Below are 19,664 nucleotides of genomic sequence, written 5' to 3'. Positions count from 1 at the left end.
TTCCCTTGTTCCTGTCCCTTTGCTTGGTCGCACTCTGAAACACTTGTGTATGAGCCCGATAAAAATAAAACATCATATCATCATACCATATCATCTTGAGAGGGGGCCCTATATCAGCTTGCATAAGAATTATACATTTCCTGAAGTATGTGTGCTAATCCTTTTAAGATCCATAATAAATTAATAAACATTGGAGAATGTGCTTGCACTGCCACCCAATTTATTATAGTGAATGCAGGTACTATGCACATTTGCTGATATGGTGAACAATTAACATGGATGACGCAAGCAGCTATTCCCAAACGAACAGATTGATGCAGCACACTCTGTGGAACATGCAAGCATGCACAATAAGCATGCACCCAAGACAAACCTATTTATATCTGTATCTATATCAAGCCATCTATGGAGGCTGTCAACAGGAGGGCTCAAGACTTAAAAAACAAATGCAAAAGGTGTCTAAAATGAGATGGTACGGTTTTCAGGCAGGCTCCAGGGATTAAAGGAGCAGCTGGCTCACTAGGAGACAGGATGGAAGGCAAGGTGCAGATTCAGTATTGAGTAATGCAGTTAGAATGGGATCCTTTATGAAGTATTGGATTCTGACATTATTGAAAATGTTTTTCAAGCCACCACTGAATATACAGGGAGCATATATGTCAAGACTATGGAGGCTACTAGAGGTATTAATGCATGAGCAAATGTGATAAGTCCCCAAGTGCAAGAACGTCGACTCCCATTGAATATAAAGGGAACACAGCCTATAACTTGTCCCTTTTGTCTAAAGCAACTTTGATTGGGAGGAAACATTTCTGGAAGCAAGACCAGAGTTATGAAGAGAGGTTTTAGACAAAGTCCTAAAGATACAGATGAAATAATAGTAACAACCAGGTTTGAACATACAGAATATATTTTTGACCCAGAGGATCTTAGAAGTTACTTAGAGCAGATTGATCAATATTTAAAATACGTGTGTGAAAGAGCCAAAACACATCTAGATCCCTCATTAAGTCCATGGTGAACAACATCCTACACTCCAGGAGACAGTCAAGTAAAAAAAGGATGGTCAGGCTTGCAAATGTTTTTCTGGCGCACACATGACTTATTCTTATCGTTAGCTGCAGAGACTGACTCATTGATAGGGATACATGGTATCAATATGAAGTTGAGGCTTACATCTAAAACCTTTGGACAGTGAGGACTAAACCCTGGGTCTGCACTCAGTGTGTAAACGTTGAGTGATGCATAATTATGAGCACTTTAGCACTTTAGTATGTCATCCTGTAGTAGATGGTTTCGCGAGAGAAATGTATGATGACATTGCCAGTGAATGTTAAAATGTTAAATGTGATTACACTTAGCCTATTGCTGTGGTTAGATCTCTCCATATTGTTCTTATGTCGTTGTGTTATTGAATTCATATTGTTTATTGCTTAACATTTTCGCATATCTGTTTTAGATGATTTGGTAAAGCAAATGGACCCATGTATGTTTGCAGCCTGTTATTCACTTTTTGGAAGCATGATATTTGTGGTTTTGGTTATGAAGCCGATGTATGCTCTAAAGGGATAAAACTTTAAGTGTTATATCTTTTAACGTAAATGCACTTAACCATTCAAGGACCTGAATAGGATAACTCCTAATTAAAGTTCCCAATAACCTGATCTACCACTGACCCAAGGGAATTACTAAATACTGGAGGACTCACATTAAATCAGAACAGATTAGGATGGGCCATTTTATTCTAGTTCTAAATGTGAAGAGAAAGCGCATGGAGCAGTCATTCTTATTAATACGCACCTTTTGTGTAGACCCAGAGAATCTGGACAGATATTGAGGTCAGGAAGGAGATTATTAAAATGCATATTGGGACAAGACAGGTAATACTGGGATTTATGTTTGCAAATAGTGGTAACAATATTTTTATTTTTTTATTTTTTATTTTATTTATTTGTTATGGTTTATATAAACCTTACAAAATATTTAAAAGAACACACTTTCTCAAACGTATTTACACAACTTTGACATAAAATAAGTACCAATCACATAAGAAGAAATGCAGAATCAAGTACAAAAAGCAAGTACAAATAAAAAAAGAAAAAAACAGCAGACGACAAAGGTCACCAAATAGGATTAACATTCTCTCCCATTAAATACAGTCGATACCCTTTAAAAGAGATCACAAACATTTCTCAAGAACGTTGCAACCCTAATGTTTGAATTGCCTTTGCTACAATGGAGCATTCTATACCAGATGAAATCCCTATCCACATTAGCAGTATTTGATACATATTGACTGAAGTATAGAAGTCTTTTGGCCTTGAGTGCTGGAAACTACACCAGTTCCAAGACCCTTTCACAGTCGATCTAATGGAATTGACCTGGTTTGTAGCAATGACATTAAATCTAAAACGCATAAAATCATTTCTTATCCGCTTACTGGGATATTTGGCTAAATACTGTTCCATGACTGGCAACCATTTATTCAACCATTTATTCAATTCACATACTTGATGATAGAGTTTAGAGTCCAGGATTTTATTTTTTGTATGTAACCAGTCAAACCCCATCACACTTTCCTTCACCCGTGTGGGTTTATTCTTAAGAGAGGTTACTGACATACCTAGAGATTTCAAGGTCTTTGTAGTTTCGGCATTCAGCTCTTGTATAAAAGGGTTACCAATGTCCTGACCTTCACAACAGTAGAGTGTATTCATTTCACTAGACATGCATTTCCTCCACATCTTTAGTCTTTTACAGGTTACGTAAGCCAATAAAGAGTTTAGACCAAATTCATACAGAATTAACTCAAAAGGGATTGATTTAGGTAAAAAGTACAGAACAGATTTCCAAATGTAACTCTCCGTGGACAGCCAATCCCCCTCGTATTTTAGAGACTGTAATTCCGCCCCATAAATTAATCTAGGGATGACCTTTTTCATGTAAAATTCTCTCAGAGGACTGACTCATTGTGAATCTGCCATATCTGGACTCAATTACTCTCATTTGATGGATTGCAATGTCCGCCTTGAATCTAAGTTGAGTTCTAAATACTGATCTTAAGTTGGACCCTGATATAACAAAACCTAAGTATTTAAACACAGGCTGGGCTCTAAGACGGGAATTACCACATGACCAGGTAAGTGAGTCCAGCTTCTTATTTCTATTGCCCAAACGAACTATCACAGTTTTAGCCGAGTTAATCTTCAGCAGTAGAGAAGAAATAAATTCTTCAAAGGCTTTAAGCAATCTTTGAAGACCAATCTTTGTGTTATCGATAAGGAGGAAGTCATCAGCGTAGGCTAGCCATGCTAAACGGATGTTCTGTATTTTGGGAGATGCGAGGCCTTTATTTGACAGGGCGGTATTCGCACCACTCACGTAAAGGTTGAATTTTGTGGGTGCCAACCTACAGCCCTGACGGAGACCGTTGTGTACAGTCAGTGCATCAGAAAGAGTACCCTCGGCATCCAATCTTACCCTTATTTCTGTATCTGAGTATATAGCCCTGACTATATCAAACAGAATTGGAGGCATATTTAATGTTCTCAGTCTCTGCCAGAGAGTCGTCCTGTCCACCAAATCAAATGCAGAGCTTAAATCCATGGACGCAACATAGACAGGTAAAGCACCCTTCTTCAATTCTTCAGCTTGCAGGCAGCTAAGTATCATCCCTCCACATTCGGTTCCCATATTTTTTCTAAAGCCGATTTGTCTGATGTCAAGAATGTTTTCTTCAAGCATCCACGTGTGAATTTCCTTCAATACAACTGAAGCAAACAATTTGGATTCTGGATCCGAAATGGCAATTGGCCTATAGCTTAGGGGACATTGTCGGGAACCCTTCTTAAAATTTGGGATAATAATAAAAAACCCCCATGACAGAGGAAGAACTCTGGTCAGTAGTATATTATTGAACAAACTAAAGAGTATTTTTGCCCATATCAAAGGTTCACATTTGAAAATTTTATTGGAAAGGTTGTTCGGCCCAAGCGCACCCGAATTTTTAGATTTAGATATTAAATCAACAATGTCCCATGTACTAAATTTCAAGAGCTATTGGGATCCACAATTCATTACATCTTTTACATCATAATTTTTAGTGTGGTAAAGATCGGCAAAATGTCCCAGCCAAGTAGATTCGTTAATAGGATTTAGAAGTAACTCTTTCTGAGGTTTCTCAAGGTTGTTAATTAAGTTCCAGAAATTGCTGGAGTTATGTCCTCGTAGGGAATTTAACATGATTTCACCGTCCCTCTGATATTTAACCATGCGATGTTGAATGGACCAATTTTTATATTTTTGCTTTATTTTCTTTACCATAGCCACCGTATCAGTAATATTATACCCCACTTTCCAAGCCTGTCTGATCTCTTTCCTCATTTGACACTTCCTGTCCTTCACTGCCCCATCAAAATAATGGGTCGTAAAATGAATGCCTAAACTCTTCTTGCCAGATGAATCCTCCATTTTTCTAAGAGATCTAGTAATATAGTCTGTAAATTTAACAGCCGAATATGTATCGACCCGTTGATTATCAGAAAAGGTCTCATAATCTCTAATCATGGTGGTAGTGAATGAACAGTTTTTTTTCTCAGTCCATTTAATTCTATTCCCCGCATGATTAATTTCCAAGGGATGATTATACATCATTTTTGATTTTGAGTGACCCACAGTGACCAGTTCAAGAGAGAGCATACAGTGGTCACTGAGATTAGTATAAATGATGTCCAGCCTTCCAGTACAGTTGAACACACCCACCAAGCAAATAATATAATCAATAGTGGATATGTAACCTCGAGATTTCCAAGTGGGCAGAGAATTAGCCACAGCTACCAATCCCCAGATCTCAATAAAATGCGACCAAATTCTGCCTCGACCCTTGGGGTTGTCAACTACTGGTAATACAGTCTCATAGTTACCAGTATACAGGTCACCCAGAGGAGAATCAGCGGGAATGTCAGCATTTAAGTCGCCAACAATCACAATGTGTCCCCCAGGATAAGCAACCAACCAGGTTTCAACTAATGATCCCAAATTCCACAGTTCCAACCTTAATTGATTATCAGAGTAATCTGCCTGGTTCCAATATATATTCACTAACAGAAATGCAGTATCCACCGCATTAGACTTTAATATGTAGGCCACCACTAAAAAGTGGTCCGAAAAAGCCCATTCACCCGTGATTCTAGGGTCAATGACATTTTTCACTGCCGTTATAAAACCACCTTTGGGTCTACCACGCCTGCCCCCTTTTGCAGTTAGTGACGAAACCGTGAAACCCTCCCAGCAAAGGTGATCCCTAGACCAGGTTTCTTGAATGCAGACAAACTCATATCGAGCTAGATCGTTCATAAGGTTGGAATTGTGTAGCAGATGCAAAGATCCTCGTGAATTCCAGTTTAGTATTTTCGAAATTCATTTCCAGTTACTAAAGGGGCTTCGCCAGTTTTTTAAGAGTTTCAATAGATTTGTGTAGGGTCAGAGCAAGCCACCTCCAGTCTTGTGTATCCAACTTCTCAGTTACAGGCACAGATCCCCCCACCACGTTATTATGGTGCAATCCCTTCGCTTGACCACTATTGATTAGGAGCGACTTTTTTACCACTGGTTGAGTATATACATATTCAAAGATGTCATTGCCTCTTCGTTGAAGCTGTTCTGCCTCTTTCAGGAGAAGATTTCTAACCAAAGGTGATGAAATAACTAGACGAACGTAATCGAGACGTTGTCTATGTATGTAGTCAACTAAGTCAGTGTCGGCAGAAGTGATCAGGCTAAGTTCAGGAATTTGGCCCAATAATTATAGTATAAATGGCCTATTTAGTGAGGGCATAGTAGGGTCATTAAAAAGTGATGTCAGAACAAGCCGCGGTAGCTCCGGCCTTACGGGTTCTTTTAGGTCAATTATCGGGCAATCCAGCGGCTGTTCGATACCCTTTTCTTGGACACTAGGATTAATCATTCCAGACCTCCCCTCACCCCGATCAGCACAGTAATCCTCGTAGCTTCCAACATCATTTGTACCCAATGTTTGTCCTGCCAACATATTAGACAGGTCTTTAGAGTGTTTTTCCTTGAGTGTTTTTATTAGGGATTCATAGAAGGCGTCATTATTCACAATCTGTTTGGTGTCCCTCTCGTTACTCATATTGGAGACATGTCTGACAGACTTTACAGGATTAGCAGCGGTTTCTCTCTCTTTTGCTTCAGTATTTATGTCAATAGGTATTTTACCCAATACGATTTTCCAATCGTAACTACCCATTCCAGTATTAACCGAAATACCTACATGATTCCTCACTAGGATTGACTCATGAATGAGTACACCTTCCTTACTAGTCTTTGTTTCAAGCATAACAGACCCTTTTTCGTTAGCCAGAATAATATCTTCGCCCTCTAGAGGACTTTGTGATTCCACCGAGGATACATATGGCAAGGCAGCATTAAAGATCTCATATAGATCATCTCGGTGGTTTTTCTTTTTCAGAATATCACACAGTAGATTGTCCCCTTCAGAATAGGAGCTCTGTGTGAATTGATCAATACCTCTACTTTTTTTTAAAGGTTGGTCTTTCATTCCTACAGACTTATTGCTTTGCAATTTTTTCTCTACACCGACTAGTTGTACTTCAGCAACCTCATCATAAGTAAGATCTCTGAGAAATTTTCTAGAAGACTTCATCTGCCCTCCTTGCTTATAACCATTATTATTTTTTTTCTTCAATTTGGTCAACTTTTTACCCTGTCTTTTAGAAAGTTTGGAATCATTTATACCCCACTCCTCTATCTGTCCGGGAGCATTCCCCACCTGCTCAGATTGAGCTTTCTCCGTGGAATCTGACTTGTTACTACCCATGCCGATCCCCACAGCAGAATCCTGAGTAGCAGGTTTAACAATAATCTCATCTACTAACTGAACAGAGCGAGACTTTATAGGACCAGAGCTAGCAGCATTCGGCCGGAGATTGTCATCCAGCCTTATCGTCACAATTTTACTCAGTGAGTCAGATAATTTACCTGGGAGCAAAGAGATTTCAGAGACTAAATCCCCAATAGATTTTGTTGATTCCGCAATTCAGTAAGTATGAGCCAGTTAAAGAGACTCATCATCATAGAAAAATCAGATGCCGATGTGTCAGGCATATTTGTAATGGATTTCAGAGCAAGGCTTGGAAATTGATTAGATAAATCCAGCAAATTATCATAGTTAAAATCACTAGGAAAACCGTTGTCATTATCAGATATCTGCAACTCAGAGTTAATGCCAGAACCCAAAGCCTTGGTTTTATCACCCATAATATTAGATATCTCCTCATCCCCAAATAATGGCTGAGAGGAGTCTATGATCCCCCCATTCTGTTTACCCAACAGGGAGCACTCATGTGCACACTGCAGCAATTCAACCTCCTCATCGTTAACTTCAGGCAAAGGTAGGGCAGCAGCACGGGCAAGACTAGCTCGTCTTGTGCTCACTGCTGAGAAAAAATCTGCGCCCGCTTCTTTACACATCTGCGGTATTTTAAGTTTCCTCATATTTACACTTGAAGCCACAAAGTAGCGGCTGACCTATTAACAAAGATGGGAAAAAAAAGAAAAAAAAAAGGATATAAAAAATAAAAGCAACACACCACAGCACCGCCGCCGCCAGCCGAACAGCCAAACAGCCAGCCACTTTTGGTCCACTTGGGTGCACGCGCGGGTGTGCAGGCACAGGACCTGATGTAGGCTGTCGGGAGGTGCGGGCGGGCTTGCGAGCGGGCTCCGTTAACTAAGGAAGATAGAGAGAGAAGCGTAAGCAACGCAACCAAACGTGAACCAAATGTAATGTCCACAATGTCCACAATGAGAGCGCAGGTAAGAGCTCCTGAACACCACTCACAGGCACAGGTTTCCACAAAAACGATAGACGGCGTCTTCCTCTCGCCGACAGCACACGCTGGAGCGGCTGTAATCGGCAAAGAACAGAATTGCCAGCCAAACAGCCAGCCACTTGGTCCACTTGGGTGCGCGCACGGGTGCGCAGGCACGGGACCTGATGTAGGCTGTCGGGAGGTGGGGGCTGGGCTTGCGAGCGGGCTCCGTTAAAGGCACAGGTTTCCACAAAAACGATAGACGGCATCTTCCTCTCACCGACGGCACACGCTGGAGTGGCTGTAATCAGCAAAGAACAGAATTGCCAGCCAAACAGCCAGCCACTTGGTCCACTTGGGTAACAATATTGCAATGCTCTTATCCCGTCATAGAATAATGACAGACGCCAGATGGACTAAGATGATATTCGAGGTTGAATGGAACATTACCTTAGATGCAATTCTGGATTGCACTGGGGGGATCTGATTACTGTCATTCTTGGAATAGGGGAAATGAAGGAGATTCTTGCAGATAATGGTTTAGCTAATGCCTGGATTACTTTGTATCCCTCTGGTAAAGATTAGACATTTGTATCCTGTGTCCATAGAGTGCTGAACCACATAGAATATATTTTGTCATGCATAGTACGGCTGAAAAGCAGTAACAGTGCATTATTTGCAGAGGGGCTATCAGACCACCCCCTATTATTTTCAGTGATTTCATTCGGCATAGTCCAATCAAAGTGCATTAGGTGGATGATGAATGTCAACCTATATGAGTCTCCTAAAGAGGAAATAGGGCATAGTAGACCGATATGATCACAAACACAGAGTTGGTTCCAGGTTTGGGTCTTCAATGGGATGCTGGAAAGGCTTATATTAAGGGGATGTTCATCTAGATGGTGGATGCAAAAATAAAAGCAAGACAAGTTACAATTCCAGAGAGAATAGAACATGTTTTAATTGACTGGAGAGTGCAGTAAATATCCTCCTGGAAGAACTTAAAGGTGATTGATGAAATCGCAACATGAGTTGAATGGCATATAAACCCAAGCTGCTTAGCATGTAAAAGCAAAAAGAGAATATCGAGGCTGAGTACCCCAAAAGGAAATACACCAAACACAGGCTTACAAAGATACACAGATCTTTATTCTACAACTGAACAGTTTTCAAAGGAACAAAGTATCAGATAGCTATCTGGCCCTCAGTACATCACAGCGAATACCAGACCTTTCGGTGTGAGAAGTGAGTGGGGCTGTACATCAGAACATTCACTCTTTTTATACAATTTCTAACATAGTGTCCAGCCCATCAACAGGTTAATTATTCCTCGGGCTAGGGGTTTGTGCCGAGTTCACTTCTAATTTATTCACCCATATGCATATGGATTATTCCTAGTTTATACAAAAATAAGTCACATGGCAACAGTGTATCTTTGGATTTAACATTAAGCCTTCGTACATGTTTTATACAATGTAGTTCAACAAGTGTTCACATTCAGTGCAACATTTAAACAACATTGTGCTTAATATATGCTCGCAGATCAGTTTTGTTGGCACAGGTAATCCTTGATCTACAGGTCAACGAAGGACAAGGTCTCATTACATAACCCTAACATTTGGCCTGCGGGCAGTTTAGACATTAACTTACATGTAGAGGTCAGGACGGCCAAGTTACAAACAATAGAACACTGTTCACCATTTTAGAACACAGGGTGACTTTGGAGTGAGAATCAAAATGGCGGATGAACCTAAAATGGCAGCTAAATTGATCTAAGATCGGAACTTTGCAACTCGGATTTCTTCGCAGAACGACTGGGCTTAGGCCAATATATACAATAAAGGAGACACGATATAATATCCAGTTTAACAAGCACATCTCATTTATCTTAAATGCAATATATAAAAGGAAAACATGCTAGGAGGCTCCTTGCAGCTTTTGATCAAAAATGCACAAATGTGCAAATGAAGCTCCCAAATAATGTTTTGGGAATGTAATTGTAAGTAGATTTCAATGTAAGTGGAAGACGTATACTTCATTTATAAAGATTAGTACTTTACATCCAGTACTAGGCCTCACATAGCTTAGAGACTATTGCCATCACAAATGATATGCTTGCAGTCAGGATGGTGAAATTAATTTGGCAAATTATTTTCCGTTTACTGACATGCTTTTTTTTCTACTGACTCTGCAAGTTACATAAGAAAAATTATTACACTGTTGCCAAATGTATACCCATGTTTCACAAACAGAAATAGCTTCCACCAAGCAATGATAAAGAGTACAAGTCTTATTTATATAAAGGGTGAACATCTGTGCTGGGAACTTGGGAAGTCACCTTAGGAGACTTGTTTTACCTGCCTCCACAGAGAAGAATGTCCTTGGGCTAATTGGGAGGACACACATTTTCCTTAATGAAGTGGCAGAATATTCCACTTGTTGCATTGAAGTGAATGTGCTAAAAACCTAGACACATTGCTAATACGTAGGTAGGAAACACAGTTTCACAATGTATTAGGATTGTGTGGTGTCCATTCCTTTGATTACACTGCAGTGCTTCTATTAAAGATTCACTGAACTAATCTCGCCCAAGTCTTGAGTTGTACGTCTGATTTCTGGGGCAGTTGTAATGTCTTTGGACTCTGATTCATCTGTTTATGGGTGCCCTAGAGGAGTCGTGAATGCACCTCTGAGAGATGCACTGAGCCCATCGAAGAAGGTAAGATGCTTTGTCTGAATTGTGATCCTGCTGACAGGAGTTCCCGTGGCTCAAGGAACCTGTTGTTTAATTGAAAAATGTGCCAGTCTTGTTCAGTGTATGGTTTGGCAAATGTTTAAGATTATTACTATTTATTTGCTTATAGCTATTTATTATGTTTGTTTATGGAAACCGTTTTTCTGGATCTGTCAGAAACAGCACTGTTAAGAACTCATCTGGTCAGGAGTCAGCCGGCTGTCACTATTAACAGCACTTTGAGCCTTGCACTACGTTGGTAAAACAAATGTAAAAAAAAACACAGTTGAAATCACTGGACAGCCACTGTACCTCTGCCACGAGACCCACTAGATGTCACAACTCGGAACAGGTTGCCACACAGGGCTTTCAACCGAAAGTACTGTACAGGTAATGTAAGGTGACTGTGTGAAATAGTTTGTCTGTCCAACCGCTCATTCTAAACCGGCTTCATTATAACATCCGTAGACGCAATGTGCTGCTTCGTTCAAGACTTTATTTCTTTCTCTCTAGTCAACTCATCTCCAGTACTCTCCACACGAGACACTAGGGACAGAAACAGTCAACTAGCCCTTCTTCTACATATATATTTCTTTTATTGTTATCATTAGCAATGTAATCTCATCAGATTTATCTATCATTGACATTATGTATGTGTGTAATCCTTGTATAGTTCCCTACCCTGTCTCTGAGCTGCTTATGATGTCAATGGTTGTTCAAAATCATGACTCAACACTGCTGTGTTGTGCATGGTTACCAAGGGGCTTAGCAAAAACAAAGAGGTGATGGCTGGAAGGTTTAGAATTAATCTTAACCACTGGCAACGCTCTGGGCAACCCTCCAGACCACCATTCTTCGCCTGCCAAGCCATTACAGAAGGGAAAGACCATATGCAAATCAGGCTTGGCCCCACCCCAAAAGGGGCAGTCCAGCCCGAACTGCTAGGCCACATCCCTTCTGCACGAGACCACAAGCATCCCCAAACATGTTTCGCCCTTGTTGGGGCTCATCAGTGAGGAGTAGCTTGGGTCTCTAGGCCCAGCAGGCACGGGACCCACGTCTGGGCATACCCGTCCCACTCGGGGTGACATAGCAAAAACAAAGAGGTGATGGCTGGAAGGTTTAGAATTAATCTTAACCACTGGCAACGCTCTGGGCAACCCTCCAGACCACCATTCTTCGCCTGCCAAGCCATTACAGAAGGGAAAGACCATATGCAAATCAGGCTTGGCCCCACCCCAAAAGGGGCAGTCCAGCCCGAACTGCTAGGCCACATCCCTTCTGCACGAGACCACAAGCATCCCCAAACATGTTTCGCCCTTGTTGGGGCTCATCAGTGAGGAGTAGCTTGGGTCTCTAGGCCCAGCAGGCACGGGACCCACGTCTGGGCATACCCGTCCCACTCGGGGTGACATAGCAAAAACAAAGAGGTGATGGCTGGAAGGTTTAGAATTAATCTTAACCACTGGCAACGCTCTGGGCAACCCTCCAGACCACCATTCTTCGCCTGCCAAGCCATTACAGAAGGGAAAGACCATATGCAAATCAGGCTTGGCCCCACCCCAAAAGGGGCAGTCCAGCCCGAACTGCTAGGCCACATCCCTTCTGCACGAGACCACAAGCATCCCCAAACATGTTTCGCCCTTGTTGGGGCTCATCAGTGAGGAGTAGCTTGGGTCTCTAGGCCCAGCAGGCACGGGACCCACGTCTGGGCATACCCGTCCCACTCGGGGTGACATAGCAAAAACAAAGAGGTGATGGCTGGAAGGTTTAGAATTAATCTTAACCACTGGCAACGCTCTGGGCAACCCTCCAGACCACCATTCTTCGCCTGCCAAGCCATTACAGAAGGGAAAGACCATATGCAAATCAGGCTTGGCCCCACCCCAAAAGGGGCAGTCCAGCCCGAACTGCTAGGCCACATCCCTTCTGCACGAGACCACAAGCATCCCCAAACATGTTTCGCCCTTGTTGGGGCTCATCAGTGAGGAGTAGCTTGGGTCTCTAGGCCCAGCAGGCACGGGACCCACGTCTGGGCATACCCGTCCCACTCGGGGTGACATAGCAAAAACAAAGAGGTGATGGCTGGAAGGTTTAGAATTAATCTTAACCACTGGCAACGCTCTGGGCAACCCTCCAGACCACCATTCTTCACCTGCCAAGCCATTACAGAAGGGAAAGACCATATGCAAATCAGGCTTGGCCCCACCCCAAAAGGGGCAGTCCAGCCCGAACTGCTAGGCCACATCCCTTCTGCACGAGACTACAAGCATCCCCAAACATGTTTCGCCCTTGTTGGGGCTCATCAGTGAGGAGTAGCTTGCGTCTCTAGGCCCAGCAGGCACGGGACCCACGTCTGGGCATACCCGTCCCACTCGGGGTGACATAGCAAAAACAAAGAGGTGATGGCTGGAAGGTTTAGAATTAATCTTAACCACTGGCAACGCTCTGGGCAACCCTCCAGACCACCATTCTTCGCCTGCCAAGCCATTACAGAAGGGAAAGACCATATGCAAATCAGGCTTGGCCCCACCCCAAAAGGGGCAGTCCAGCCCGAACTGCTAGGCCACATCCCTTCTGCACGAGACCACAAGCATCCCCAAACATGTTTCGCCCTTGTTGGGGCTCATCAGTGAGGAGTAGCTTGGGTCTCTAGGCCCAGCAGGCACGGGGCCCACGTCTGGGCATACCCGTCCCACTCGGGGTGACATAGCAAAAACAAAGAGGTGATGGCTGGAAGGTTTAGAATTAATCTTAACCACTGGCAACGCTCTGGGCAACCCTCCAGACCACCATTCTTCGCCTGCCAAGCCATTACAGAAGGGAAAGACCATATGCAAATCAGGCTTGGCCCCACCCCAAAAGGGGCAGTCCAGCCCGAACTGCTAGGCCACATCCCTTCTGCACGAGACCACAAGCATCCCCAAACATGTTTCGCCCTTGTTGGGGCTCATCAGTGAGGAGTAGCTTGGGTCTCTAGGCCCAGCAGGCACGGGACCCACGTCTGGGCATACCCGTCCCACTCGGGGTGACATAGCAAAAACAAAGAGGTGATGGCTGGAAGGTTTAGAATTAATCTTAACCACTGGCAACGCTCTGGGCAACCCTCCAGACCACCATTCTTCGCCTGCCAAGCCATTACAGAAGGGAAAGACCATATGCAAATCAGGCTTGGCCCCACCCCAAAAGGGGCAGTCCAGCCCGAACTGCTAGGCCACATCCCTTCTGCACGAGACCACAAGCATCCCCAAACATGTTTCGCCCTTGTTGGGGCTCATCAGTGAGGAGTAGCTTGGGTCTCTAGGCCCAGCAGGCACGGGACCCACGTCTGGGCATACCCGTCCCACTCGGGGTGACATAGCAAAAACAAAGAGGTGATGGCTGGAAGGTTTAGAATTAATCTTAACCACTGGTAACGCTCTGGGCAACCCTCCAGACCACCATTCTTCGCCTGCCAAGCCATTACAGAAGGGAAAGACCATATGCAAATCAGGCTTGGCCCCACCCCAAAAGGGGCAGTCCAGCCCGAACTGCTAGGCCACATCCCTTCTGCACGAGACCACAAGCATCCCCAAACATGTTTCGCCCTTGTTGGGGCTCATCAGTGAGGAGTAGCTTGGGTCTCTAGGCCCAGCAGGCACGGGACCCACGTCTGGGCATACCCGTCCCACTCGGGGTGACATAGCAAAAACAAAGAGGTGATGGCTGGAAGGTTTAGAATTAATCTTAACCACTGGCAACGCTCTGGGAAACCCTCCAGACCACCATTCTTCGCCTGCCAAGCCATTACAGAAGGGAAAGACCATATGCAAATCAGGCTTGGCCCCACCCCAAAAGGGGCAGTCCAGCCCGAACTGCTAGGCCACATCCCTTCTGCACGAGACCACAAGCATCCCCAAACATGTTTCGCCCTTGTTGGGGCTCATCAGTGAGGAGTAGCTTGGGTCTCTAGGCCCAGCAGGCACGGGACCCACGTCTGGGCATACCCGTCCCACTCGGGGTGACATAGCAAAAACAAAGAGGTGATGGCTGGAAGGTTTAGAATTAATCTTAACCACTGGCAATGCTCTGGGCAACCCTCCAGACCACCATTCTTCGCCTGCCAAGCCATTACAGAAGGGAAAGACCATATGCAAATCAGGCTTGGCCCCACCCCAAAAGGGGCAGTCCAGCCCGAACTGCTAGGCCACATCCCTTCTGCACGAGACCACAAGCATCCCCAAACATGTTTCGCCCTTGTTGGGGCTCATCAGTGAGGAGTAGCTTGGTTACCAAGGGGCTGCCATGAGCAATCTCGGGTCGATTCCAGCATGACCCTATAGTGCAGGGTGTTGCAAAGGCCAGCACAGACATCCTAATAAGCCACTTCCTGCTTTAATTTTGTACTAGTTGGAACAGGTCAGCCGAAGCAAGTGACAATTCCTCCATTAGAGAATTTCTATTTGGTGTATGTGCACAAATTATTCACACCAGATTAATACACTTCGGGATGAATGACACCTTTTTACATAAAGTGATAGCATGATGCAATTTCTCAAAGAAGGTGCATTTGACATTGACAACATTAGGCCTCATTACAAGTTTGGCCATAGCCATGCCGGTAAAACCGGCAGGCTGCCGCCAAACTTGCAATTTTTTCTTGCGCCTGCAAATGGGCAATTACTGGGTCGTTACAGCCCTTCAGGACCCGGTAATTACCCATTCGCGGGCACCAGAAAAAAGGTGCTCCCTATTCCCATTCGACCCCATAGAGCTAAATGGGAATGGGGAGGTCGGATGCACCGGCACCGTTATAAACGACATGCTGTACTCGCGGGTGCCTTTTTGCCCGTCAGGTCCGACCTGGCGGGCAGAAAGGCACCCGCGAGCACAACTCATTGTTTGCCGGTCCGGGAACTACTGTACCGGCATGCTTAGTGGTACCATAGTTCCCGGACCAGCAAACTTATAATGAGGCCCATTGTTTACCTAGGAGAAGCTCTAGGGATCGAAGATTCACCAAAAGCAGAGGGATTCTTTCTTCAATGGGTATGCTGAGGCCTGTATAAGGAGCTCCAAATATAAGAAGAAAAGCTCTGAAAGATGTACATGGGAAACTACAAGAGCATATACAGGGTCTGAAATCAGAGCAAACAAAAATGTGGTGGTCCCTAAATTTGGAAAATCTAACACTAGACTCTATCCAGAACTCCAAGGGGTACCCACACACAAAGAAGCTCGAGAAAATATCTTTGATTCATATAATTCTGCTATATTGACCCATGCTACTGATCAGTAGCCAGATCAACCCAAAGCAGATGCATCTGCTCTGCTATCACTAACAGGTGAGTAGATTGAGTTTCAGAGCCCATATTCTTTCCTCGAGGTCTAACAGCATATGGCAAATCCACTCCTTTACGTTCACTTGAGGGCTCTGCATTGCAATTTCTTCAAGCCATTGATGCAACGTGTGATTGATGATCCATGTCTAATCGTGTTGGCACCTTATTGATCTCAAATACACCTGTGACCTCTGAAGGGTTCTATAATACATTTCCTGAAGCTAACATAGTTGCGTTCCCATTGAGACCCATTCCTAGTACAGATAATGTGATAGTAACTCCTGTTTGCAATGGAACACCACTGACCTATCTATTACTGTGAAAAATCTTTCAAAATAAAAAAAAAACATTTAGTATTCAACTTGTCTTTTTAAACTATTTGAATTTTTTTAGAATGCTCTAGTGTTATTTTGTGAATATCAGTGTATGAGGCCTACTCAACATGTTGAACACTCAGTGATTGCTGACAGAATACTAAAGTAATGATAGTGTTTTTTTTATTTTAGTCATCACTTGTTATTGAATAGTAAATTACCACTACTGAGAAGATTAAAAAATACTTTCACTTTGTGAGGGAGGATTTCCTAAATTCTGTGACAATCCTGTTAATTTTCAAGAAGAGTTACAAGCTATTATTGATTGTTATAATACTTGGTGTGCTGATTTCAATCTATTGTTACAAGCTGCCTCCTCACACTTTCACTTTATTGAAACCAAGAACTAACTGGCCATAGCAAGACCACATGATAGACTACTCTGCACCATTACATTGATGTACCCTGCCATTGCCTCACTAGGACGGAATAGCCACATGTACGCATTTATACTGATTATCATTGTGTTGGTACTTATATTGATCTCCATTTCCATTACTGTATGCCATTGCCTCACTAGGATGGAATAGCCACAAGTATGCGTTTATACTGATTACCACTGTGTTGGGATTATACTGAATGCCCTTACCTACTCTAGTGCAAAAAACGATATGCTTGGCATCAGTAGCCAAGGTATTGCCAACCATATCTGCAGATAATCACCTAGCAAATTAGACGCCTATCCCGTTAAGTCTAGAACTGCCCTACTATACATGAATTTTACTACACAGCACGCAGTACTCCTTTGAATGGCCCTTTTTAGCAGAACCATTCTTATAATGGCCACTCTTCCACCAACTCCCCAGACCATCATTTCCACTAATCTCCCACCGTCGACTCGGCTCAACCCTCAACTTGCGAGCTTGAAAAGCTCTCACCTACCCGTACAGACCTAGCGCCATTGACCCCAGAGGACTGGAACTGCCGCTTTGCCTCCCCACCTATGCCACTGATCCCATGTCCACTTCTTACCAGGAATGCAAGACTAGGGTCTTGCTTCCTCCTCAATGAAAAACAGGCTATCCACTCCCAAGGTCGCCATTAAGCCCTCCACTGCCCACTCACCCATAAACAAAGTGCCAGACAGCAATCCTCCCGCACCACCTCATCTACATTCACCTGTCTCTCCAGGCATCAAAGGAGCCCTTATCTACGCTCGAACGTTAGTAGCCCATGCCCTTGACATTCCTGACTATATCACATCCAACCAACTAGATTTTGTGGCCATATCTGAAAACATGGCTTAACCCAGCTTCTGGACCCGCTGTAACGTTAGCCCTCCCTGACAACTACACAATCATTAGAGCCGATAGAGCCACAGGTAAAGGGGGCGGCATTGGCTTTATTGCCAAAACCCACCTCGGCCTTACAGAGTTCTCCAGCACACTATTACCGTCTGCTGAGCTACTCTCAGTTAAACTACCTCTCAACCCCAACCGGACCTTACTTCTACATCTTATCTATTGGCCTCCCAGCCCCAAATCCTCCTTCGAGGATGATCTCTCTACTCTCCTAACACAAAATAATAAACCTAGCTCACAGATCATCCTACTAGGTGACCTGAATCTTGAACTTCACGACCCAAAAGATATGAACGCCTCCACTCTCGAGAATACCATCTCCCAACTCGGATTCAAACTCAACATTACTGAACGCACCCACAATAAAGGTAGAACTCTAGATTGGTTGGCAGACCTCAACTCCACCACCACCATCCTAAAAAATTAACCACTTGCCTGATCAGACCACCACGGCATCACATTTTCTATACAGTAGAATCCTTCCATCAACACAAGGGTAGCCCTTACCCCTTCCACCTTGTCCAGGAACCAAGTGCAACCTAACTATAGAACACCTACTGCCACTGCTACAGCCCATCACCAACTCAACCAAAGATGACAAGGACCCCACCCTTCTAGTGGCAAGGTACAACAACACCCTGGAGGAAGCAATAAATAAGATCGCGCCCTTAAAGCTTTGAAAAGCCAAACCTACAAACCACCTATAAAATTGGTTTACAGCAGACCTAAAATCACCCCGTAACGAAAAGAGAGCAGCTGAAAACATTTGGAGAAAATCCCCCTCCACCACCAACAAAGAGAATTTTGTCACTGATGCCACAACCTATAAAACTGCCATTCTTAGCATCAAAAGGGAAATCTACAATGAAAGAATCCAGAACGCTAATTCAAATACTAAGGAACTTTTTACTATACTTAGGGAAATAGAGTCACCAGCTCCTCCTGATGACACGTGCCTGAAACATACCGCCTGGTGTGCAAATATACAGAAGTCCTTATCAGACAAAATGACACTATTACGAACTAAAATTGAAACAAAAAAAATAACCTACCTACTAATGCCAACATCTCCGGAACCTACATTCACCAACGCCTACTGTTTACACTCTCTCAATTTACACCAGTCTCCATCAAGGAAGTAGAAAACATAATTTTTGGGATAAAACCTTCTAACTGCAAAGGTGATCTCTGCCCAGCCTCGATCATCAAGGATGGCACTAGAGAACTAGCGCCATTCATTACATCTTTGATAAACTCATCCGTCAAAAACTGTTCAGTACCCGATGATCTCAAAGAAGCACGGGTCAGACCCCTTCTAAAAAAAACTAACCTAGATCCCAGCATCCCTACCAATTATAGGCCTATAACAATGGTCCCATTCCTTCTAAAAATTCTAGACCGCGCAGCCTATCACCGAATTTAGAAACACTTGGAAGATAATGATCTACTAGGTCTACGTCACTCTGGTTTCAGACCTAGACACGGCACTGAGATGGCTCTCTTAGATCTAAAGATACAGATTGATGAATCAAAAGACAAGGGCAAACTAGCCATCCTCCTACTCTTGGATCTCTCAGCAGCCTTCGACCTTGTCGACCATAAAATCCCAACTAAGGAGCTAACCTCAGCAGCAGCCTTCTCACTGAACACTGCTAGCTTAATACAATCCTTCCTCTCAAACAGAACCACTAGAGTCTTCTCACCCTCAGCATCTGCTCCGCCAGAGCCCATCAACTGTAGAGTTACACAAGATCTTGCATCTCCCCACACTCTATAATATATTTACCAAGCCTCTCTTTGATCGTCTTGACAATCTGGGTGTCACCTACACTAATTATGCGGACAAAACCCAGATCCTCATCACGCTCACTGGTTGCTATATAAATGACACCAAAATGATTAACAACATCTACCTAGAGATCCAAGCACGGAAGAGCACCAACAGTCTTTGTTTAAACAATGACAAGACTGAACTCCTGACCTGATCCTCGGCCCCCAAGCTCGACTTAACAAACTAGACAAACACTAATCTGCCTTCATAATTGACGGGAACACCATAAAAGTCTCCAGTGAAGTAAAAA

This window comes from Ambystoma mexicanum, chromosome 6p (assembly GCF_040938575.1).
Source record: "Ambystoma mexicanum isolate Mex_15411 chromosome 6p, UKY_AmexF1_1, whole genome shotgun sequence".
NCBI classification, from domain to species: Eukaryota; Metazoa; Chordata; class Amphibia; order Caudata; family Ambystomatidae; genus Ambystoma; species Ambystoma mexicanum.
The sequence above is the reverse complement of the archived record's forward strand: the minus strand, read 5'-3'. Positions refer to the sequence as shown.